General features: G+C 42.2%; 1 protein-coding gene across 3 annotated transcripts in view; it reads right to left on the bottom strand.

Moving 5' to 3' along the window:
* FNIP2 (folliculin interacting protein 2) overlaps positions 1-22,770 on the bottom strand; it is a 144,906-nt gene that overhangs the window by 15,590 nt on the left and 106,546 nt on the right. The gene's annotated exons all lie outside the window — the stretch shown is intronic.

Genomic DNA, 22,770 nt, shown 5'->3' on the forward strand with positions numbered 1-22,770 from the left:
GACAAGTACAACTTTTCCCCATTTTAGTCCTTGTTGAATGACTACAGAGAACCTACTGGAGTCATCTGTGTACTTATTATCTACCAACACGGGTTATCAAAATAACTGAATGGACAGAGGAGCTCTGTTTGGTATGACACTTAAGATGTCAAGTTAAAGCGAAGGGTGAACACCTCTGCAATGTGATAGAGGCAGCTAGGTGGTGCAGCGAATAGAGCACTGGGCCTGGAGTCAGGAAGACCCGAGTTCAAATTGGACCTCAAGACCCTTACAAGCTGCACACCCTGGGCAAGTCACTTAATTTCTGTTTGCCCCAGTTTCCTAGATGTAAAATGGGGAAAAATAACAGCACCTAACTCTCAAAGTTGTTGTGAATATCTGTAAAACTCTTAGCACAGTGCCTGGCATGTAGTAGGTGCTTAATAAATGCTTCTTTCCTTCCTTCCTAATATACTGGAAGACTGAGCAGACCTAGAATCATACTAACTAGCATTTTTATGGTAGTTTAAATTTTGTAAAATCCTTAAAATACACTGTCTCATTTAAGCCTCACAAGGGCCTTGTGAAATAGGCACTAGAGCTATATAATAATAAACTCAAGAGAATTTAAGTGACTTGTCCATGCTGCTTTCTCAACAATCTGGAAATTTTTCCCTGGAGAAATAAACAATTAAGTGGGTAAAATACAAGATTTTCATCAACTTGCTATTATGGATGATATCGCCAACTGTGTACTATGCTGCCACCACAGTATACATACATACATACATACATACATACATACATATATGTGTGTGTGTGTGTGTGTGTGTGTGTGCGCTCGTGCGTGCGCATGCCCACACACACACACACACACACACTGAGGCTGCAGTTCCAGGTACTATCTGAAGAGCCGAAAAGAGAGCCCAATGCCTGGGCTTGCTCAGACAGGTTCTGGCCAATGAGCCCAATGCACCTTTCATTTTATATCAAACACCTCATTATTGGGGCACAGGTAACACAAATTTTAAAGCCAGGATGCAAAAAGGGAAGTATACAACCTTTATATGTTTTTAATAATGAAAATGGGTTTAGTTTTCCATGGTCTTAATAAGACTGTCATTTTTTAGTTTGTTCAGTAATATTTTCTATTCTCTACGAATGAGAAAGGAGATACCTACTCAGCATTTGGCTAAAAATCTGCCACAGCTTAGGAAGGTGGAGGGTGGGGTAATGAACAGTACCTGAACATGGCATGGCCACAACTTGTTGGTGACTAATTTCTCCCACACTGGTTTAACACCTTCTCCATTCAAGGAGGCAGCAGTCAAAGTCAAAAGATTCAGTATTCATATTTGGCACAAATTTGTATAATTTTACATTGAAGGAAGGAAGTCATTTAATGAAGCAAGTTCTTGAACACATAGGGCCTGGTTTCCTGAACACATGTATCATTTTATGGACTCATTAAATGAACAACACAGATTTTTCTCATACTTCCCTCCCTCTAAAATGACAACCACAGAAATGCCTCCCCACCCCACCATGACTGACTTCTCCTTGCAAATACCTACAAGTTATTCTGAAGTGATATGTATGTCATAATGCACTCACAATAGGCCAGTGATAGTGTGTCCTTGCCAACATGGACCTTTACTAGATAATGAGAGTGAACTTTAAAAAGCTTCTTTTTTAACTTCCACCACCCCCTCCCTTCCCTTTCTTTCCCTTTCACAGTATGCTAGGCACTGTGAAGAACACACTTTAAGTGGTTCCTTTCATAGGAAAACTTAAAATCTAGATACATATAGGATGTATATAAAATTGATGTCAATGGAAAAGCAATGAAGTGACCTACCCATTAACCTTCTGTGATAAGCAGTCCTGCATAACTGTTTAGTGGGTCACAGAAACAGATTCAGGAGAGAGCTAAAATGTCTCAACTCATCTATAAATGCCTTCTTCCAAAAAGTGGGATTGAAGGAAGGTCGTGAATTAGGGGGAGGGAGCTTAGTCGATTCAAGACTATTTGGGGCATATGAGATTCACAAATCAACAAACATTTATCAAGCACCCACTATACGTCAAGCACTCAGTGGACATCCTTTAGAAGATGAAAGGATCTACAGCCAGGAGAATACAACGAAAGGGACTCAAATAGAAAAACCAAATGAAGTTAGGAAAGGTGAAAACTTTGATGGGGGTGGAGACTGAGTGGCAGAGGGCCTAAAATCCAAGGGGGTGTGATCTGATATAGAATGATCAGGCAAGAACGGCTGAGAAGGACAAACAAACCCAAATGTAACAGCGTCATAGATTTAGAGCTGGATACAACCTCTGAAGTTACAGATGAGAAAACTGAGACCTAGAAAAGTAAATTAATACGCTCAAGTCCACACAACTACTAAGGGTCCAAGGTCACACAGCCAATAAATGACAAAGAACAAAGCCAGGACCCAAACCCAACGCCCGGCTCTTTCCCTCAAAATCATTGTACCTCTCAAATATGGCTAAACACGAAAATTAATGGATCAAGATCCCTGTCCTAAAAACACGCCATGAAATTTCCATGAAGGCAGACTCCAGCAACAGGAAAAGAAACCTCATTAATAACTCATTTATATGCGAGCACCTTTAAAGGATACTCCACCAAGAGTTACCCAACCTCAAGTGACTAAATGTTTGCCATGTGGAAATGTGGATTTCATGAATTCTCTGAGCAGCATCCACAAGACAAGCTCTGTCATAGCTAAATGTTCTCCAATGAGGAGGAGGAAGAGGAAAGACAGCCAGTGTTTGGGGGCAGGCAGGCTGCTGCCAGCTCTGGATGGAATCTCTCGATAGGAAGGCCTAAAGTTTCCCCAACAATGCACTCACTATGATGATACGCTCATTTACAGGTAGCATCTATTTCAGGCATAAAGTTCAAAAATTTCCCAAGATCAGAAAAAAATCACAGGATCCAGAGATTTTAGAGCCGAAAGGCACCTTGGAGACCATCTTGTCCACGTCTTTCATTTTACAAGGTGAAGGAAGTGATGTCCAGAAAAAGAGACTGATGTGTCCCAGTTCACACAGCCTCTAAGTGTCAAAGGCAGGATTCAAACCCAGGGCTCAGTAAGGGAGTGAGTGATACTATAGGCCTACGCCTTTAATACATCTTGCTGCTCTATTTCTCTCACATCGTCACAAGGGCTCCACACGGTTCTGGACCTGCAGCAGGTGGACAATAAATAGATGTATGACTGACTGAAGGATGGACAAGGGTGGGAAGGGCCAAAGAACAAAAGAAAAGCAGCTGGGTATGAGATAAAGATAATGAATAAGTGGGAGACCAGACAAAAGCTAGACAGTGGAGAGTGTCATAAGCAAGGGCTGCCGCTGCCTTGTACCAGGGTCCCTGGCTGCCTGACAGGCTGAACTTTAAGGTAAACACATACTTAGGGCTCACATTTCTTGTGACTTCGCAGGTTTCTAAAGTGTGTCACTGAGGAAAATAAACTCAACTATTGTGCGCTGGGTTAACTTCAAACACCATTCTCACTGCCAAAAAAATGAGGTGAAAACATGAAAAGAACCAGAGGAATGCTTCCATTGGCCTCCTCTTCTAGAGAAGACATAAAGCAAGACATGAATAAAAACGAGGCAGGACAAAATGCATGGGGAAGTGAAGAAAGCACTAGATGGGGAGAGGATTGGGTCAGGCTCTGCTACTTATCACTTTTAAACCTTGAGTACTTCACTCAATCTCAGGCCTTAGTTTCCTTATTTGCAAAATGAAGAGGGCAGCTAGGTGGTACCTGGGCCTGGAGTCAGGAAGATTTATCTTCTGAAGTTCAAATCTGGCCTCTGGCCCCACACTAGCTGTGTGACCCTGGGCAAGTCACTTAACACTGTTTGCCTCAGTTCCTCATCTGTAAAATGAGCTGGAGAAGGAAATAGCAAACAACAAAATGAAGAGGGTTGGAAAAAATTATCTCTAAGGTCCCTTTTGGTTCTAAATCCTATGGCAGGGATTGGAGGTGTACTCACAAAAAAAAAAAAAAGGAAATGTTTTGGTTAATCTATCTCTGAGGAAAGCCAGAATATTTAAAATTTCAGGATCCAGAAAGGGAGGTTAGGGTTTGCCACAAAAATACAAGAATCTGGTCTTCCCCACCTCCTACCCTCAACACATACACATTATTCCCACCAGTCCCATGATTACAACTATTAGAAATTCCTGAAAGAGATGCTCGCTTAAGGCATGTGTCTCCTCACAATGGAATCCTCCAAAATTGTGGGCAGGGCTCCTTATAAGAGGGAACCTTTTATTTCCTTTGAGGCAGAGCTCATCTTTTTATGGCTTGTCTGTAGAAGTGATTTAATGGTGAAACCTGCCAAGCAGACTCTGGGTCCATATACACACTCACCATTCAGTGACGAGAGCCTGGAAGCAGGCTGCCTTTGAATGATTACTGCTCTCCTCAGGGGGTGCAGTATGGCACCCAACTGAATGGCTTAAAACAACCAAGACTGGATAACAATTGTTTGTTGAAAGGCCCCTGTCCGATGTGTCCCCCAGCTAGTCTAAAGATAACCTGATATAAAAAAAATAAAGAGAACTTGGTACTGCCTAGACATTCACCTAGGGTCTGAAACCAGGGCTCAGATTAGTCACAGTCTGCCAAGGAGCATGAAAATACTGCTGCTACCACCTTGACCACCATCTTCCCTCAGACCTTGATGGAAATAGTCCAAGATCCTGAAACCAAGAGCCTTGGGAACATCAATGCTTCCAGTCCACTGCCTGCAGCCACCATCCTGGGAAGCAAACCCTGTGGAGATGCAATCTGGCCACTGCTCCTCTGCTACAGAAGATCCAGAAAAGAAAGTCATCTTTACTAAAGTCCTTGGCATCGTCCAATGATTTAGCAAAGCACTTTATGTAACATCTTATTTGGGGCTCACACCTCTCAGAGTCAAGTGCTGTTATTATCCCCATCAAGGAAACAGTCTTACAGAGGTTAAGTGACTTGCTTGGGGTCACAAAACCATTATGTGTCAGAAGACAGATTTGCACCCATGACTTCCTGAACCTGACCCTAGACTGTGCTGCCTCTATGGAAAGAAAGAAGACTACATGAACTGAGAGTCTGGGGAGAAGAAGTGTAAAGTGGCAAAGACTCTTATTCTCCTTCCCCAGAGCCAGAAAAGCAGATTTATATAATTCCTCTTTTTTGAAAACTAAATATTACTAATGGCCCTATCATTACTTTTATTAAAAAAAAAAACAAAACTGATAACCTCCCCGCAATGTCATTCCCTAAGTTTTCTGATATATATGAGGTGCAAATAATTTGTGAGGTACAAAATAAGTCAGATCAAATGCAGAGTGTTAGAAACAATATTTTTCGGTACATTTCAATTTGATTTACAGAGACTGTAGTTGCTATTATTTATCCTCTTTTTACAGATGAGAAAATTGAGGCCGGGCGAGGTAAAGAACTTGGCCAGGGTCACACAGTAATTAAATGTGTGATACAGGATTTGAACTCATGGTTTCTTGACTCCTAGGCCAGTGGTCTTGATACTATGTCTGCCTCAAGTTCAGGTTTTTCTTTCTCAAAATTTTCTTTTTGCCTCCTCCTCCCATTAAACCCATATCAAAGGGGTTCATAGTTTATAAGGTTTAAGAAACAAGTCCTCTTTTATTAATATTTGCCCTAAAAATTGAGAAAACCAATTTTTTTAAAAAGTACATAAAAAAACTAGAACAGAGGAGTCAGCAGCTACTCCCTTCAGACTCCTGAGCAGCAGACTAGCATGGCTGATCCAGAGGCAAGGAAACTGAGGTCAGCTGAATGAGTCATTGCTGGATCCTTTCGGACTCTCCCTTTCCCTGCCATGGCTAAGTCAAGTTCCTTTTGTGAAACTGTAAATGGTCTGTCGGTATCTCATCCTACAACACCAGATGGGTCTGCCTGACCTACAATAATATCCCAGGAATTTTCCAAGGCAAATCACTCATTCTTTGTGTGTTTTTGTTGTGTCCTATTACCTCATATACACTACTCTTTGGCACTTTTATAGAATATAAATTGCCTTTGAACATTCTAGTTTGATGTAGTTTCTTTTTCCTTGTTTAAAGAATGTTTTGGGTGGGGGGCACAATTGGGGTTAAGGAACTTGCCCAGGGTCACACAGCTAGTAAGTGAGGCCAGATCTGAACTCAGGTCCTCCTGATTCCAGGGCCAGTGCTCTATCCACCATGCAACTTAGTTTGGAGCACTTAAAGAATTTAAAATCAGAATATAAATCCATTCCCTGTAATCAGGTCACTCTCCCAAAGCAGAAGAGCCTTGCCATGACAGGATGCCTTCCTTGCTCACACCTAAGTGCATTTGTGTGCTCTTAGTCTGTGGATGTTCCTTGGGCAAGTCATCTTTCTTGCTGCCTGAAGCTGAGAGACACAGTCTTCTGTCCAAATGTCTTTCCTCAGATATCTTCTCAGGATTCTAGCTACCCATGAGGCCCCAAAGTATCAATTCCAGCAGGGAACTGCTTTGTCTGGTCTAGCATGGCCCAGAGGACAGAGGCAGAGCCTTGAACATGGAAGGCTGAGTCCCCCACAGGCTGGGATCCAACTAATGGCCAGATCTGAAGATGGGCCAAAGCTACTTGCCTTGGTCAGAGAGAGAGAATCAGAGGCAAAAGGGACATTGTCCACAAAACCCAGAGAGAGATGCTAGGGGGTAATGAGATGGCTGAAAGACAACTTAAGAGATGTTAAAGATAGGATTCTCTGTCAGGTACGGGGTGGACTAGACCTCCCAAGGCCTCTTTCAACTTTCAGCTTCTGTGCTGCTGGCTCCAGAGCCTATAGTAATTTACTACACTTGGTTAGTTGGGAGTGTGTGTGGGTTCATGGGGAGGGGGATCTAGGGTAAATGAAGCCCCATCTTCCTGATGGGCCAACCAGTGTAGGATCCCCAGATCCCTGGATGAAAGGTCCCTGCTGCGCCCTGTGTGTATGGGACCATGTGGGGCAGTCAGGGGAATGTCTGGGAAGCAGGGAAGGATAACAGGGCAGTCAAATCAGTGACTCTGAGGGACTGCCAAAGGCAAAAATGGATCTCAATCAAGGGGAAAGGGCAATGGCAAGCTGCTTTCCTAAAAGTCCTCTGCTTGAACCCAAATCATTCCTCTGGCCCGGAATACCTTTCCCCCTTCTCTACAAATCCAACCTCTCTTCCAGGCTCTAGTCCAGGTCCAACCCTCACGTCATCTCCAACTTCTCTAACCCACATTCTTTTCTTCTATGGAACTTTCTGTCAATGCCCATCATTCCAACGTTGATCACGTGCTCTCATGGACTAGGCTAAAGTTGCTTCATGCCCCTTTTAAAAGAATGTCTTGTTTCTTCCAAGGAGATTATAAATTTCCTGAGGGTGAGGGAATGTTTTAGGCCTTTTTTAGTCCCCTGAGAACAATATAGTGGACATTCAATAAAGACCTGAACTAATCCGGGCTATCCAGCTTTTCTTTCAGTTGGCTAGCATCCAGTTCATATTGATCCAGAGGCACAATTATACTTTATTTCCTTCTTAACTGCTTTACTTAAAGGGACGGTGCTCATAAAGCTGAAAGCCCTACATAAATGGGAGTAATCATTACTATTCAAGTGTGTCCCTTCATTTGGTGGTTGGAGTGAAGTTGGCCAATCAGCTTCTAAATCAATCAGGATTAAGCAAGCTTCAGCTGGGCCTTTCTGCCTACCTGACAGTGGGACACACTTGTTTCTCTTCACAACGATGCTACACTAGAGGGCTGAGTATTTCAATTATATGGCACAGGAGGGAAATCAAGGCAAAAGAATCTATTTTATAAAGTCAGAGCTAGTCAGGTGGTCAGTTCAGGTTCTCCTAACATCTGGATCAATGATTATACTGTGCTCTTTGAAACAGAGAGGTTATTAAGTGATGGAAGCACCTTATGTATAGGACAACAATTTCAGGTCATTTTAACTTGATACAAGGGGGAAAGTCTATTAAAGTCTCTACTCCACCTTCTTGTTTGCCTGTCATTGGAATCTCAAAGGAGTTCCTAGACAACGTGTTGTTAATAATAACAATATGGGGATATAGATATATAGAGATATCTATATATATCTTTAAGGTTTGCCAAATAGTCACCATACAATACTGGGTCACTTCAGCTTCACAACGACTCTGTGGGACAGGCCTATGTTTTATGGATAAGGGAACTGAGACTCTGAGAGGTTGAGGAACGTGTTCTCTAGTCATGCAGCTGTTAAGTGTCTGAGGCAGGACTGAAATCTGGGTCTCCCTGACTCCAACTGGAACATTTTTTTCCTACTGGGACACAACTCACGTATACAGCAGCTTAAAGCCTTGAAGAAATGACTAGAACAAATATCATTTTAGGAAAACAAGGCTCAGCAAGATTAAGTGACATATTAGTGCCCAGGTAGTAAGTGTGGGAGCAGGGATTTGTACTCAGGTCTCCTGAGTCCCAGATCCCTCACTACCACTCTAGATACCAAGATGCTTCCTTCTGCTTGGCTGCCTACATCAATGAGCACTTCTGCACAGGAATGATCAGTGACAAACCCAGTTGGCAAATGAACCACAGCAAGGGAGGGGGTGATTTATGGCAGCACCAATTAGAAGGGCCTCCTGGCTTCTTTGCTTTTCTCTGCACCACTCTGGGTAGTCAAGCCTGAGTTCCTTTGGCAACATGTGAGTTGCATTTAATCATTCTTTACAAGATAGTTCTGGGGAGTCAAATAACTTCATCAAGCTGAACTTAAAATGGATGTCATGTGACAGAATACCTTTCAATGGCAATCCCCACAGCTTCAGCACCATGACTTAATATTAGCTCTTATAGGATTGCAAAAAAGGACCTAAATTAGCCACACAAAGAACAGGAAATGATTAATGCAGTCACATTCACCTTAACAGCACCACCCCCTTCTCCATTCCAAGCACTTCCTTTTATCTGTTCTGCCCCCCCTTAGGGGAGATCACACCTCTGGGACCATTTCACCCATCGCCTCGGAATCATTCTTCTAGCCTGTTTCTCTCAGACCTTAAAGGCTATGGGTTCTTTGGCCAACTTGCCTCCCCTCTGGATGGCAGGGAGCCAGATACAAGGATGGAGTGTGCAGGGATACTGGACTGCAGAACACTAAGTCTTTGGTTAAACAAATCAGGTTGACAGGAATCTCCCCAAAGTCTCAACCTCCCCCTCAAAAGAAAAAAACCCTGTGAATCTATGAAATCACTCGTGGTCCTTAAATACGCTCTTTAGCTAATTTATTTAAATGAAAAATAATGATTTTTAAGCACCATATTTCCTAAGGGTTCCCAAGTGTTGGGAGTTATCACAGACAGCTGATTCAAGGAGAGATAGAAAGTACAGGGAAAGGGACTAGGATGGAGTCAGGGTTGAGACCTGGGTTCAGATCCCATCTCGACCTCTGTGACTTCAGTTTCTTTAACCACAAAGGAGAAGCATTAGATTAGATGGCCTTGAAGATCCTTTCCAGCTCTCAATAATCCTCTGAGATTTATTTCCCATTTATATTTTGTATGTGCATATTTGTTTGCACGTTGTCTCCCACATTAGAAGGTCAGCTCTTTGTTGGAAGAAACTTTTTTGCCCTTCTTTGTATCCTAGCTGAGACTAGTGCCTGGCACACATCATATGCATTATAATGCTTGCTGACTCTCTGACAATAACAATTTACAGTAAGTTGAGGATGGGGGCCCTTTGTGCTGATGAAGTGGTCTTTTGCCTACAGAGCATGACTTCAGGGACCCAAGTATAACATACTCCCCAACCCTGAACTGCTCTGACATAATCTGATATTCCACCATTAAAGATTTTGTTCCTCTAGGTTACTGCTTATCTCTGAGCATTCTCTATCAAATTGCCACTATTCTTTGAACAAGCAAGCAATTAAAAACAGATAAAATGTGACCAGCAAGCTACCTTAGTGTTAAATAATTTAACTTCTGTCCCATGTAGCTGACTGAAATTAGGGTTCTGAGGGAATGGGAATTTTAATGAGGTTAGAAGGAGAGGGCACTTTTGGGGAGGACAGAACTAGGGAGGGTTGTACAGGAGGCAGCTCTGGGAAGAAGAGGGCACAGTAAGAGGGCACTGAACACCTGAAGGTGGACTTTAGGTCTAGGAGAGCTATTCTCTTTCTATAGCCACATGTTCCACACTTCTACATAGGGCTGGCCCCAAATCCTCCATGATTTGGGCATTCTCTGTGAAACGGTTTAGACGTCAGTAAGATCCTGAGAAACAAAATATGGAGACTTTTAAAAGGTTCATAGTATTGAGTGGGATAGTGAGGACCTCTCATGAAATCATGAAATCTAAATCTCAACCTTTCTGTAAATTGAATGGGATCAGCGTAGCTCAGGGCTTCTGATTGACAGCTAGGCCTAAGTCTCAAGTTACTAAGAAATCATCTGACTTAGAGGAATCCAGAACTTAGAGTAGCTGGACCCACTTCCTCCCCACTACCACCTCAGCACAAGCCTCGCCAAATAAGAATAAAGATGTTTTTATGAGCTTGCGTTGGCTAAACTAGCACTTCCTTGCTCCTGGGTTAGATTTCTCTCGAGATTGTGAGCCTGAACTCCACCAATGAGAGTGAAGGTCAATGGTGGGAGGGGGATGGAACACGCTAGGGTATATAATCATGCTTTATTTCTTGTACTGCGCCTCTCCTACTAGCTGGCTGCTGGTGGTGATGATGCCCTTTCTTGCGAGATTGTAATAAATAAGTTTTCTGTTTCTACTTTGAGAGACCTCTGACTTTTTTAATCAATTGTTGGCGGGTGGTCTCACCCCACACAGTATGTTTACTGGGCTCAGAGCTAGAAGGCTAAGACTTAAGAGATGATCTATCTAGTCCCGAGGTTTGAACATGGAACTCACAACACTCTAGTGTGGCCCTGAACAGACTAAAATGCAATTGGGAAATATGTAACACATGAAACAAACATATGATAAAACATAGATAATAGATCCTTATTGATGATTTAGCGGCCCCAGTCTTTTTTGAGTTTGAAATCACTGATGTAGTTCAACACTCATCCATTTTGTAAATGAGGAGATTTAAGCCCTGATATACCCAAGGTTACACAAAGAGTTAAGGAACACAACCAGGATTTAAACCTCTTTTCTCAATCTACAAACTGAGTGTTCTTTCTGCTATATCATAATGGTGCATAAGACCAAAAAGCGCCCTCAGGACACTGAGTTGTATTTAAAAATCAGGGTTTGGGTAAATGTTAGCTTACTGCAAGAGAAAGAGGCAAAGATCCTGGAATCTGTGAATGTTTAGTGGTAACAACGCTCATGAAGTTTAGGAAAACATAGTTAATATGTACATGTCCCTATTGTATCCATGTGCACAGATGAAGCAGGAAATTCATTTTTCTTGGGCCCTCTAAGTTCCATTCTTTATTTCTTATAGATATGAAGACTGAGGAACAACCCACCTGGGCAGGGCCTGGGTGAACTCTCTGCTCAAAGTGGCCAAATGCTAGGAGGAGAATCACCAATTTAAAGCTGGAAGGGACTTGAGGGGTCACCAAGTCTTGGAGAAGTTGAGTGACTTGCCCAAAGGCACACAGGTAAACAGCTGGCAAAGCTGAAATTTGAACACAGGTCTTCTGACTCCAGATCTGAGGTTCTCTCCATTGTACCATACTGTAAGATGTGGTAGGGTTTTTTGTTTCTTTTGGGGGGGGGGGGAGGCGGCAAGGCTATTGGGGTTAAGTGACTTGCCCAAGGTCACACAGCTAGTACATATGTCTAGTGTCTGAGGCTGGATTTGAACTCAAGTCCTCCTGACTCCAGGGCTGGAGCTCTACTCACTGCATCACCTCGCTGCCCCTTGTTTATTTGTTTTAAGGGAACATCAATTCCACTGTGTTGGAGCCCAGAACAAAGATTCTTTACCTGGAATCCTTAAATTTTTTTAAAAAGATTTTTTTTGTATGCAGTATTTTAATAAAATTTGTTTCCTCTGCAATTCTATGTATTTAATTTTATACATTTAAATATTCTGAGAAGGGGTGCACAGGCTTAGCCAGACTGCCAACAGGGTCTATGACATACACAATAGTTAAGAATCCCTGAGTTAGACTCAGCATTATTAGGATGGGGTTTCAGGTCTTTTATATATTGCTAAGACCAGGAAAAATTTAGGTTGTTAAAAAAAAAAGGTGAAATATTATGGGTTGTACTGCACCAGAAACTGAGTCAACTGCCAAAGGGACCTTCTCATATGGCTTTGTCAAAAACAAGGAGGCTGATGACACTAGTCTTTGTTGAAGGTGATGAAGGCTGACTTCAGGTCTAGGAATGAATGAAGGCATGCCCATGACACCTTGGCCCAGCTTCACTTCACTCCCTGGAGGTCTCATCAGTCACCATGATGCTTTACATGTATACCTTTTGCAGCTCTCCCTCCCCCTACCTTCCAGTTCTGGAACTATAATCAAATCAACTCTCTTTGATACAGATAAGACTGTACCAAACTACTTCCACCCGCCACTCCTGTAACTTTCCAAACCAAACTGTCCCTCCTAGGCCACCCTTCCCTGCATGCATTATCATCTTCCCTCTGTTAGTATCTAAGCTTCCTGGAGGAAAGGAACTGTTTTTGTTTTTGCTGCTATGTGCATGGTGCATATAATAATATAGTCCATATAATGCACATAATAAGTGCATTATAAATGTTATTCATTCATCCATTCATTCCCCACACAGGATTTACAGAAAGGTATGGATAAGAATTACACAATATGAAAAAAAGAATGGATGGGAAGTGATTTGCACCAGGGGATGGAGTTCCCATACTAATGAGATCCCTCAAAGTAATTGACACACAGGAATAGGAATGGTGACTTCCAGGTAATGATTAATATGCTAACTTAGAGAAGAGTGATATGTGAACCAAAGCACTTTCACCACTAATTGTCTAGCATGCAAAAGTATAGAACACCAAGCAAGTTCAGTTTGGAAGCCTTCCTTTATAACACCATTGATTTTAAAGATTTTGATTGCCCTAAGGCCCTCAAAATGTTTGTGTTTCAGTTACTAAAAGATTCATTGTTTAATTTGCTGCTGTTCAGTTGTTTCAGTTCTTTTCGACTCTTTGCGGCCCCATTTGGGGTTGTCTTGGCAAAGATACTGGAGTAGTTAGTCATTTTCTTCTCCAGCTCATTTTACAGATGAGGAAACTGAGGCCAAGAGAGTTACATGACTTGCCCAGGGTCATAGCGCAGGAAGATGAGTTTTCCTGACTCCAGGCCTGGCACTCTGCACTACGGCTCCACCTAGATACCCCCATTTAATATTACGAGCATATATACTCCAAAGAGGTCAAAGGCAGTGGGAGAGGACCTATATATACAAAAATATTTATAATTCTTTTTCTGGGGGGAGTAGTAAGGAACTAGAAATAAAGGGGGTGCTCATCAATTGGTGAACAAGCTATCATATATGTTTATAATGGAATATTACTGCACCAAAAGACATAACAAAAGAACAGGCTCAAAGAAACCCAGGAAGATTTGTATAAAATGATGTAAAGTGAAGTGAGCAGAATTAGGGGGGGAATACATACAATGATGATGAGAACATAAGGCAAAACATTAAGTGCAAAAGGCTGAAGAACTGTGAGGAGCTTGAAGACAACCCACACTCCTGAAGACAAGTGGCAGTCACATTCCCACCGAGTGACAAGAGGGCTATCATTCCACAGGAGCAGAGGAAAGTTCTTAGTCTGGGCTCCATGACCTTGCACTTCTCAATATTCTGATGACTGGACTCCTTTGTAATCCTACGTATTCTGTTTTATGCATGGACAAGCACTCTGAGAAAGGTATGTCTATGAGCTCTGCCAATCGGCCAAGGGATCCATGACACAACAAAGGCTAAGAACTCCTGATCTAGAGGGAGGGAACAAGAGGTCCACTTAAAGACACAGTCAACATGTGCACTTGTTGTGTTTTACGGTAATTATTGATTACAAGAAAGGGCTTTTATTTGGAGGAGCAGAGAAGGTGGTGGTTAATGAGTGGGTTGTGACAAGTACCAATGAAATTTTATACAAAAAAGGGAAGTTCAAAAGGACAAAGAGACAAACAGGACATCATTGGTCCTACAGCGTTATAAATGTAACACATACTTTTTTAAAAGGAGCCGGATATGAGAGATTCACAGTTTGCTAGAATTCTCCTTTCCTAACCTTCTTTGTACATGGAAAACATTAATGTTTGTTATGTTCAAAGTTAAAAAAGAAACAGGATGGTACAAACCCTGCAAACCCATGGAGATCTGTGTTTGTTCTCCCAGGCTGATTACAAGGAACGACTTAATCACCTTGGGTCCTTGTGAGTGCATCACAGGCAGGGCTTTAGAGCCGCAGCTCCTATGAGACGCCACCACTGCCACCTCTCTTGTGATATTTCCAGGTTCAAGCTGTTGATGCTCTTAAGATTCAACAGAAGTCCTCCACTTACAGGCTGTGTGACCACAGCCCCATTACTTAACTTTTCTGAACCTATTTCCTGCTCTGTGAAACGGAGATCACACTAAGCCATCAATCATACTGAGTTGTTGTGAGGAAAACCCACTGTAACACTTGAGGGTACTATATAAATACAAGCTACTCTTATTAGAAAAGTAAGACACAGAATACCAGGGAGATGGCGAGTCCCCTGCCCAGGGTCACTGATCGTCCAAGGGTCACAGATATAGAAGACATAGGTCTTTTACCATATAAGAGAAGGGGAGAAACAGCACACAAAGGGACAACAGGCACAAAGCAAGCTAAATATTATTTTTGCTAAGCTTACGTCATTCAGCTGTGTAATCTTGCTGGGCAGCACAAGTTAACAGTTTAAGAAGTGAGTGACAGCTGGTATCTGGGCTAAGTAAAAACATGTGACTAAATACTGGAAGAGCAGAAAAACAGAGATACACGAAAGACACCAAAAACCAAACGGGGAGTACACCAGTAATCAGGCCAGAAGTAGCAGCAGGGAAATGAGGGGGGCACATTTTCAGGAAGCCAAAGAAAGGGCTTGTCAGCTGTGAACTTCACAAGGGGCTGGCTCATAGATGACTAATGAGAACACTGTCCTTGGGAGAGGAAGGGGACATGAACTAGCATGGGAACAGTGAGCGTAGCACTGCTCCAAAGAATGTAAAGTCCAGGAGGGAAAGGACAGTTTTGACTTTTGTTCCGTCCACTCTCCATTCTGCCACTAATGTGATCTTCTAAAGCACAAGTCTGATCATGTCATCCCTCTCACTCAATGAACTCCAGTGGCTCCCTATTGCCTCCAGGATCAAACACAAAATGCTATTTGGCATTCAAAGCCCTGCATAACCTAGCCCCCTACCTTTCTAGTCTTCTTTCACCTTACTTTCCAACACATATTCCTCGATCTCCAGCGACACTGGCCTCTGGGCTATTCCACGAACAAGACCCTCCATCTCTTGGCTCTGGGGATGCTATACCCCATGCCTGGAATGTTTTCCTTCCTCCACTCTATCAACCTCTCTGGCTTCCTTTAAATCCCAACTAAAATCCTAGGAAGTCTTCTCCAGGAAGTCTTCCTCAACTCCTCTTAATTCCAGTGCCTTACTTCTCTTAATCATTTCCTACTCACCCCGACGTTGTCTCTCCCCATTAGATCATAAACTCCTGAGGGTAAGGTCTGTATTTTACTTCTTTTTGTATCCCCAGTGCTTACCACAGTGCCTGGCACATAGTAGGCACTTAATAAATGTTAAACGACTGATTGGATAGCAGAAGATAATAAATAAATGCTTATTGGATTAATCTGTGTTGTTTAACACTTTTCACTAAGACCTAGATAAAGGCATATTTATCAAATATGCAGATGATATAAAGTTGAGATGGATAGGTCAGTATACTAGATGACAGCTGAGATCCAAAGAAATCTCAACAGGTTAGAGAGCTCAGGACTGGATCTAATAAAATGAAATGCAGTAGGAATAATGTAAAGTCTCACACTGGGGGTCCAAGCAATCAGCTACATAAGTAAAGCTGGAGGAGAAGCATGATAGACGACAGCCTGTCTAAATAAAACATGAGGGTGTCATGAGTCAGTGGTTTAATACAACAAACAAAAGCTAATGAAATTTTGGGCTACGTTAAGTGAAGAATGACTTCCAGGAATAAGAAAGCGATAGTCCCTCTGTATGGCACTCGATCAGACTGCACATGGAATACTGTGTTCAATTGTGGGACCAGAGCTCAGGGAGGATATGATGAACTGAAGGGCTGGCCCACAGAAAAGGACACTCAGAACTGACAATGGGTAAAAGGGGTCACAGACTGAGAGCTGGAAGGGACCTCGGATGTCATCAAGTCCAAGCTGCTCTTTTTATAGATGAGGAGACAAAGGCCCAGAGCCATTCTGGTCATCAGCGGGCAGTCTCCAAGGCAGTCTGACACTTTCTCCCTTTCACTACTCTTCCATCCTTCTAGCTGTGTCGCAAACAAGATGCTCCATCTTGGCTCTGGGCGTTTTCTTTGTCACCCATGCTCAAAACGGTCTCCTTCCTCATCCCCACCTCCTGGTTTCCCTGGCCTCCTCCAAGGGTCAGCTAAAACCCTGCTATAGGAAGGGTTTCCTAATCCCTCCCTTCAGGGTTAATGACTGCCTATTAAACTTATATGTTTGTTGTTGTCTTTTCCATGAGATCATGAGCTTCTCAAGGCAGGGACTGTCTTTTGCCTTTCCTTATACCTCCAGCACTTAGCACATCACCTGCTCCACAGGATACATGCTTATTGTCTAGCTGACTGACTCCAAGTTTAGGTCTATATCCATCCCTTTGTCTCTACTGAAAGACTTTGAGTCCATGCCATTTGAGGAGAAGCGGAAGGAGAGATTAGTCTAGTGAAGAGAAGACTCAGGGGAAACATGATAGCTATCTCCAAGCATCTGAAGAAGTCATGTGGAAGAGGGATTATATCTGAAGCAGTCATGTAGAAGACAAATTCCCTGTTTGCCCATAGAGGGTAGGACCACAAGCAATGGATAGAGGCAGCAAAAACAAAATAAAAACCAAATTCAGGCTTTACATCAGGAAAAACTGACTAACAATCAGAGTGACCCAAAGATGGAAGGACCTGCTTTGACACAGCGGAATACCTCCCAGAACAAGGCCATACTGGACTAGGTCTTTAAGCAGAGGCTGGTTGACCACTTATGGGTAATGTTGGAGACAGGATTATTGTTCACACGTGGGTTGGATTAGATAGCCCTCATGGTCCCTTGTAACTCTAGAATTCTGGGATGCCCAACGTCTGACATGCCATATGTAAGGAGGCTTCCTGACCTAATGCGGATGGATGAGCTTGGGACAAAGGACCCTTTAAGTTCAATCCAGTGAACCCAAGTGGGTGAACCTTCCACATCAGCAATAAAGACACCATTCTTAAGAGTCTAAGGCCACAAGAGAGCCAGCGTAAACAAGTTCATGGTTTACCCTTGGCCTGGAGAACATTAGCTTGGGGGTCATTTAGCCCAGGCCTAGGCAGATATTTTTTAACTAAAACACTAGGCAGTGTTTTTTAACTAGTTCGTTCTGCTGTATTATTTCCGCACTGATATATACCTTTGCCCTTTGTAAATAGGCTCTGGGACATGTACTCTTTGAGACAGGAATATCTGGGGGCAGTAATGGGATCTGACAACAAGAGTGAGCAGAAGAGAAGAGTTCAGGCATAGCTCAGCGACCTGGGAAACAAAAGGCCCAGTGTCTTAAGTTAGTTCAATGATCAGAGAAGTCTGACTTTGGGGCCAAATGCAACCCCAGCTGGTGTCCAGGGAGCCAGTGGGTTTGGCCCATTAGCCCATTAGGCCTCTGAACACAAAGTCATCCCTCTTTCTCTTCTAGGGCTCGCCCTCTTCAGGTGACGCTGTGATGGGCTGCTGGTTCTAGGTCTGTTTTAGTGAACAATCACTTAGCTCTCTCACTTCCCCTGTTCCTAAATCAAGAAAAAGAGAAGGGAATAGAAAAAAGTAGATACATCAGAGTTCACATTATCTTAAAATCCTTATTTGTTCAACCAGAGGCATGGTTCACTTCCAAATTCACCACAGACCCCCTTCTCTTTGCAGATGGTAATTAGGTTAATACAAGGGGCTAGGAATGAGGTAGAGGTCAATGTCCACGTGAGAAAGGATAAAAAGAGGAAAGGAAAATTCTTCCTACTATGAAAAACTAAGGATTTCAATCTTCCAATAAAAGCAGCAACTCTCTCTGAATATAAATAACGTTGTTTTCCATTCACCCTGCGTAGACAGGCAAATGGTTAGTTTCATGGTGGGAACTCATCAGCGGCTAGGTACTGCAGTGGATAGAGTGCTGGGCCTGCAATCCGTAAAACCTCAGTTCAATTCCCCACTCAGACACTCACTAATAGCGTGACCCTGAGCAAGTCATTTAGTCACTACCAGTCTCAGTTTTGCCACCTACCTCAAAGAGTTGTTGTGGGGATCAAGTGAGTGAATATTTATAAAATGCTCTGCAAATCTTAAAGCACTGTATAAATGCTGGCTATCATTATTATTATTATTATTATTGTTGCTAACACACAATTGGCCTCTCTCTGCCCCAGCTTCCTCATTTGGAAAGTGTAGATAATAACAGCGCCTACCTCACAGAGTTGTTGTGGGGATCCCCAGGAGTTACTGTACACAGAACACTCTGCAGACCCTAAAGTGCTATAGAATTGCTAGCTATTAGCATTATTCCTATGTGAGCAACATGATTTGTACAAGTTTTGAGTCTAAGTTCTAATTTCACTTTGTGAAATTAAACATAATTGAAGATAAATCAACTTCTTTTATTTTAAAAAAACGTGCACCAGCCATTTTCCAAATACATGTCTGTCTGTCTGTCTGTCTCTCTCTCTCTCTCTCACACACACACACACTCCTTTTAACAAAGAAAAATACAGTTAAGCAAAACCAAAACCAACACACACTCACTTTGGCTACCCCTGGGTTACAAGGCTTCCAATTGAGAGAAACACCAGTGGGGGATATTTTATAGTTCTGCTGTGGAGAATTATTTCACCAACTACTTAAAATTCTTGATAGAATCCAACTATAAAACTACTTAAAACCTCAACCAAAGAGTGATAAATGCCATGCACTGAACTGTCATTAACATTTTGAAATTGTTTTAAAAGTAGTTCAAAATAAATCACTTACAAGAGCTTAAACACTTCAGTGATACAGCCAAAGATAGCAGCTATGATTAGAGTGGCTCAATACATTCTCCATTATAAAAATGGCTGGTTACTGCTGATTTTATAATTCTCTGTAGAGCAGTGATTTGATATGCTGCTTATATAATACTGAAGAGTTAAAGGGACTCATTTAATTTTCAGTAAGTATCTCAAGGAGAATTTTCATGTGTAAAGTCATTTAAAAACCACGCTGGGCACTGCAGTCCCTTAAAATCCAAGAGTAATACAGGAAGAGCACTGCTACTCTTGGAGTCAGAAGCTGTTGACTCCTTTTGGGGTTTTCTTGGCAGAGATCCTGGATTGGTTTGCCATTTCCCTCTCCAGCTCATTTTACAGATGAGGAAACTGAGGCAGACAGGGTTAAGTGACCTGCTCAGTGTCACACAGCTACTGTCTGAAGCTGATTTGAACTTGAGAAGATGAGTCTTCCTGACTCCAGGCCCAGCACTATATCCACTGCTCCATTTAGCTGCCCAGTGGACCCATGCCCAAATCCTGCCTGTTATCTCTGGTACACCTGTGGCCTTGGAAAAATCGTAATTTCTTTGGGCCTTAGTATCCTCATTTGCAAAATAATGGGGTTGACCTATGTGATCCTTCTGGTTCCTTCCTGTTCTAAACCTTATGGATCATCCTATGATCAGAGTGGCAGCTGCAATAATAAAACCAATAGCTCACACTGCTTTCCTCACAAGTTTTCTTAATTCAATTAAATGAATATTTATTAAATGCTCATTATATTCAAGACACTGGGAACATAAAGAGAAAATGAAAAGAGTTCCTGTCCTGGAAAAGTTTACCTTCTCCCGGACAAGATAAAGAATTCATTTGAACACAGAGAGGTCACTGACACCTTTAGCAATCAGGGAAGGCCTCACAGCAGGGTTGGCACCTCAGTCACGTCCTGAGGAAAGATATGCATTCTGGGAGGCAGAGTTAAGAGTATTCCAAGTATGGGGGAGAACAGTTTTTACAAAAGCATGGAAGCGGGAGATGTAAGATTCAATTTAGAGAAGAGCTACTACTCTAGTTTGGCTCAAACTGCACAGAGCCATAAGCGCCAGAAAGAGGAATTTGAATTTCGACCTAGAAGCAAGGCAGTGACACAAGTCAGATTTGTATCATGGGGAGACTATTTTAATGTTGTACAGAGAATTCCTCCACAAAGGCTTGTGATAATTCCTCAAGATGCATGGCTATGCAAACAAAATACAAGATTGGAAAGGTTCTAAAAAAGAGGAAAGATTGTGAATATGACCTCAACTACATACATACTAATCATCTGCTTTTCAACGATCAATCTGCCTAAATACAAAGCCGTTCATCACCAGGAAGATGGCCACTTGAACATTATCTTAGCTGTTGGTAATCTACAGGTGAGACCTTTGCCTAATGAAAGATACATGTGACCAGAGGCACTGAAACACTGACATTCTTTCTGAAATGAAACCAAAAAACCAAAAGAATTCGTGCTTAATTGATTTATGGGTCACAGCTCTCCTTGGAGAGCGGGCACTGAAGAAGCTAGCAGAGTTGGCTTCATCAGCCATACAAAAGCTGTAAGAAAGGCCATTTTGTGGAACAGAGAGTCATCTCTTGATAAACACTTACAAAAAGACCACAATCAAGACAATTGCAGCTTATGGACCAATAGCTAATATATATGATGATGAAGCAGAAAAATGATATAAATAACTCAATAAGACCTTCTAAATTAAATCCACAGATACTACAATACTCAAGTGACTTCAATGCAAAAATTGATGTGGAGGAGAATGGCAAAAGAAATTTTGGAAAATGCATTTTAAGAATAAGAAATAAGAGACATCAAATGCTTGTAAGATTATACAGAAAGACAAGATGGCATAGAAGGAAACACCCTCCCAGGGACCCAGACATGCAACCTCAGTGTCATCCTTGATTCCTTATATCCAATATCTTTCAGAGTCTTGCCACTTCTAGCTTCCCAACACCTCTCCAATAGGCCCCCCTCTCTCCAGTCCCACAGCTATCACCTGGCTATCATCACTTCACACCTGGGCTACTGCAATAGCCTGCTAACGAATCTCCCTGTCTCAAGTCTCCCCCCGCCAATGCAAATCCATCTCAGGGGCCAAAATGTGATTTTCCTAATAGCTAAAATGTCCTTTTATTACCTCTACTTCCTGGCTTCCTTGGACTCTTTCAAGATGGCTCCAACTCTACTTTTCTAAGAGGACTTTTCTAGCTGACCCTCCTCCCTATTCTCCCTCCCAACCCAAGTATCTTCCTTCTACATTCTCCCCATTTACACCGAATACATCTTGTACCTGCATTTCTTTGCATGTTTTCTTCCAAATTAGAATGTGAGCTCGTTGACGCCAGGGGCAGTATCTTTGCCTTTCTTTGTATCCCCCCTTGTGCTCACCCCCTGCCACATATGGCTAAGGATGCATAAGCATGGTCCAAAAGAAGAGATAGGAGAAGAAACCTCCTACTCCTTGACAAAGATAGAAGGTCCTTGAGTGTGGAGCATTTTCAGATTTTTTTTCCAATATGTTGATCAGTTTTGCTGTTTTTTCCCTCTCTTCTCTTAAAAAATTCTTTATTGTAAAAATATTTTTTAGACCTGGTGTGAATCCTAACTCTCATTTATTAGCTGTGTGACATGGCACAAGTCACTTTATAGATAGGTGGTGTAGGGCCTGGGGGCAGCTAGGTGACACAGTGGAAAGTATGCTGGGCCTGGAGGCAGGAAGACTCATCCTCCTGAGTTAATCCAGCCTCAGACACTTACTAACTGTGTGACCCTGGGCAAGTCACTTAACCCTGTTTGTCTCATTTGCCTCATCTGTAAAGTGAGCTGGAGAAGCAAATGGCAAACTACTCCAGGATCTTTGCCAAGAAAACCCCAAATGGGGTAACAACGTGAGCGAAACAATGACTGAACAACAAAAAGGGCAGAGGTCAAACACAGCTCCAGCAGCTTCATGAGGTGCCCCCCCCAACACTCCACGTACATTGGGAACCAGACAGATTAAAATGTAATTGGGAAATAGTTAACAAAATAAATAAAAATACAATAAAATCTAGACAACAAAAAAAAAATTCTTTGTTATAGAGGATGGCTCTCTGAGAGAGATGAGAGAAAGACAGAGTAGAAATTTAGGTGATGTAAAAACAAAAGATATCAATAAAAATTTATCTGTAAAAATAAAATGCCTGTTGACTGAGAAGATTCATACTCATTTATCTCGAATGCTTTCTTCCAGAAGGAATTTAGGAGGTACTAGGGATAGCCAGCACCAGATAATACTACCAAAAATTTAAAATATTATATTTAGACCAACAGGAAATGACTTCAAATATTGGTAACTAGTTTTGAAATCAGTATCTATGCATAGTCCAAATACTAATTTGTTAGAGCAAAGATCTAAATCAATTCAGAATATGAAGGTGATGTCTCATACAAC

Source organism: Trichosurus vulpecula, chromosome 6 (assembly GCF_011100635.1).
Source record: "Trichosurus vulpecula isolate mTriVul1 chromosome 6, mTriVul1.pri, whole genome shotgun sequence".
Classification (NCBI taxonomy): Eukaryota; Metazoa; Chordata; class Mammalia; order Diprotodontia; family Phalangeridae; genus Trichosurus; species Trichosurus vulpecula.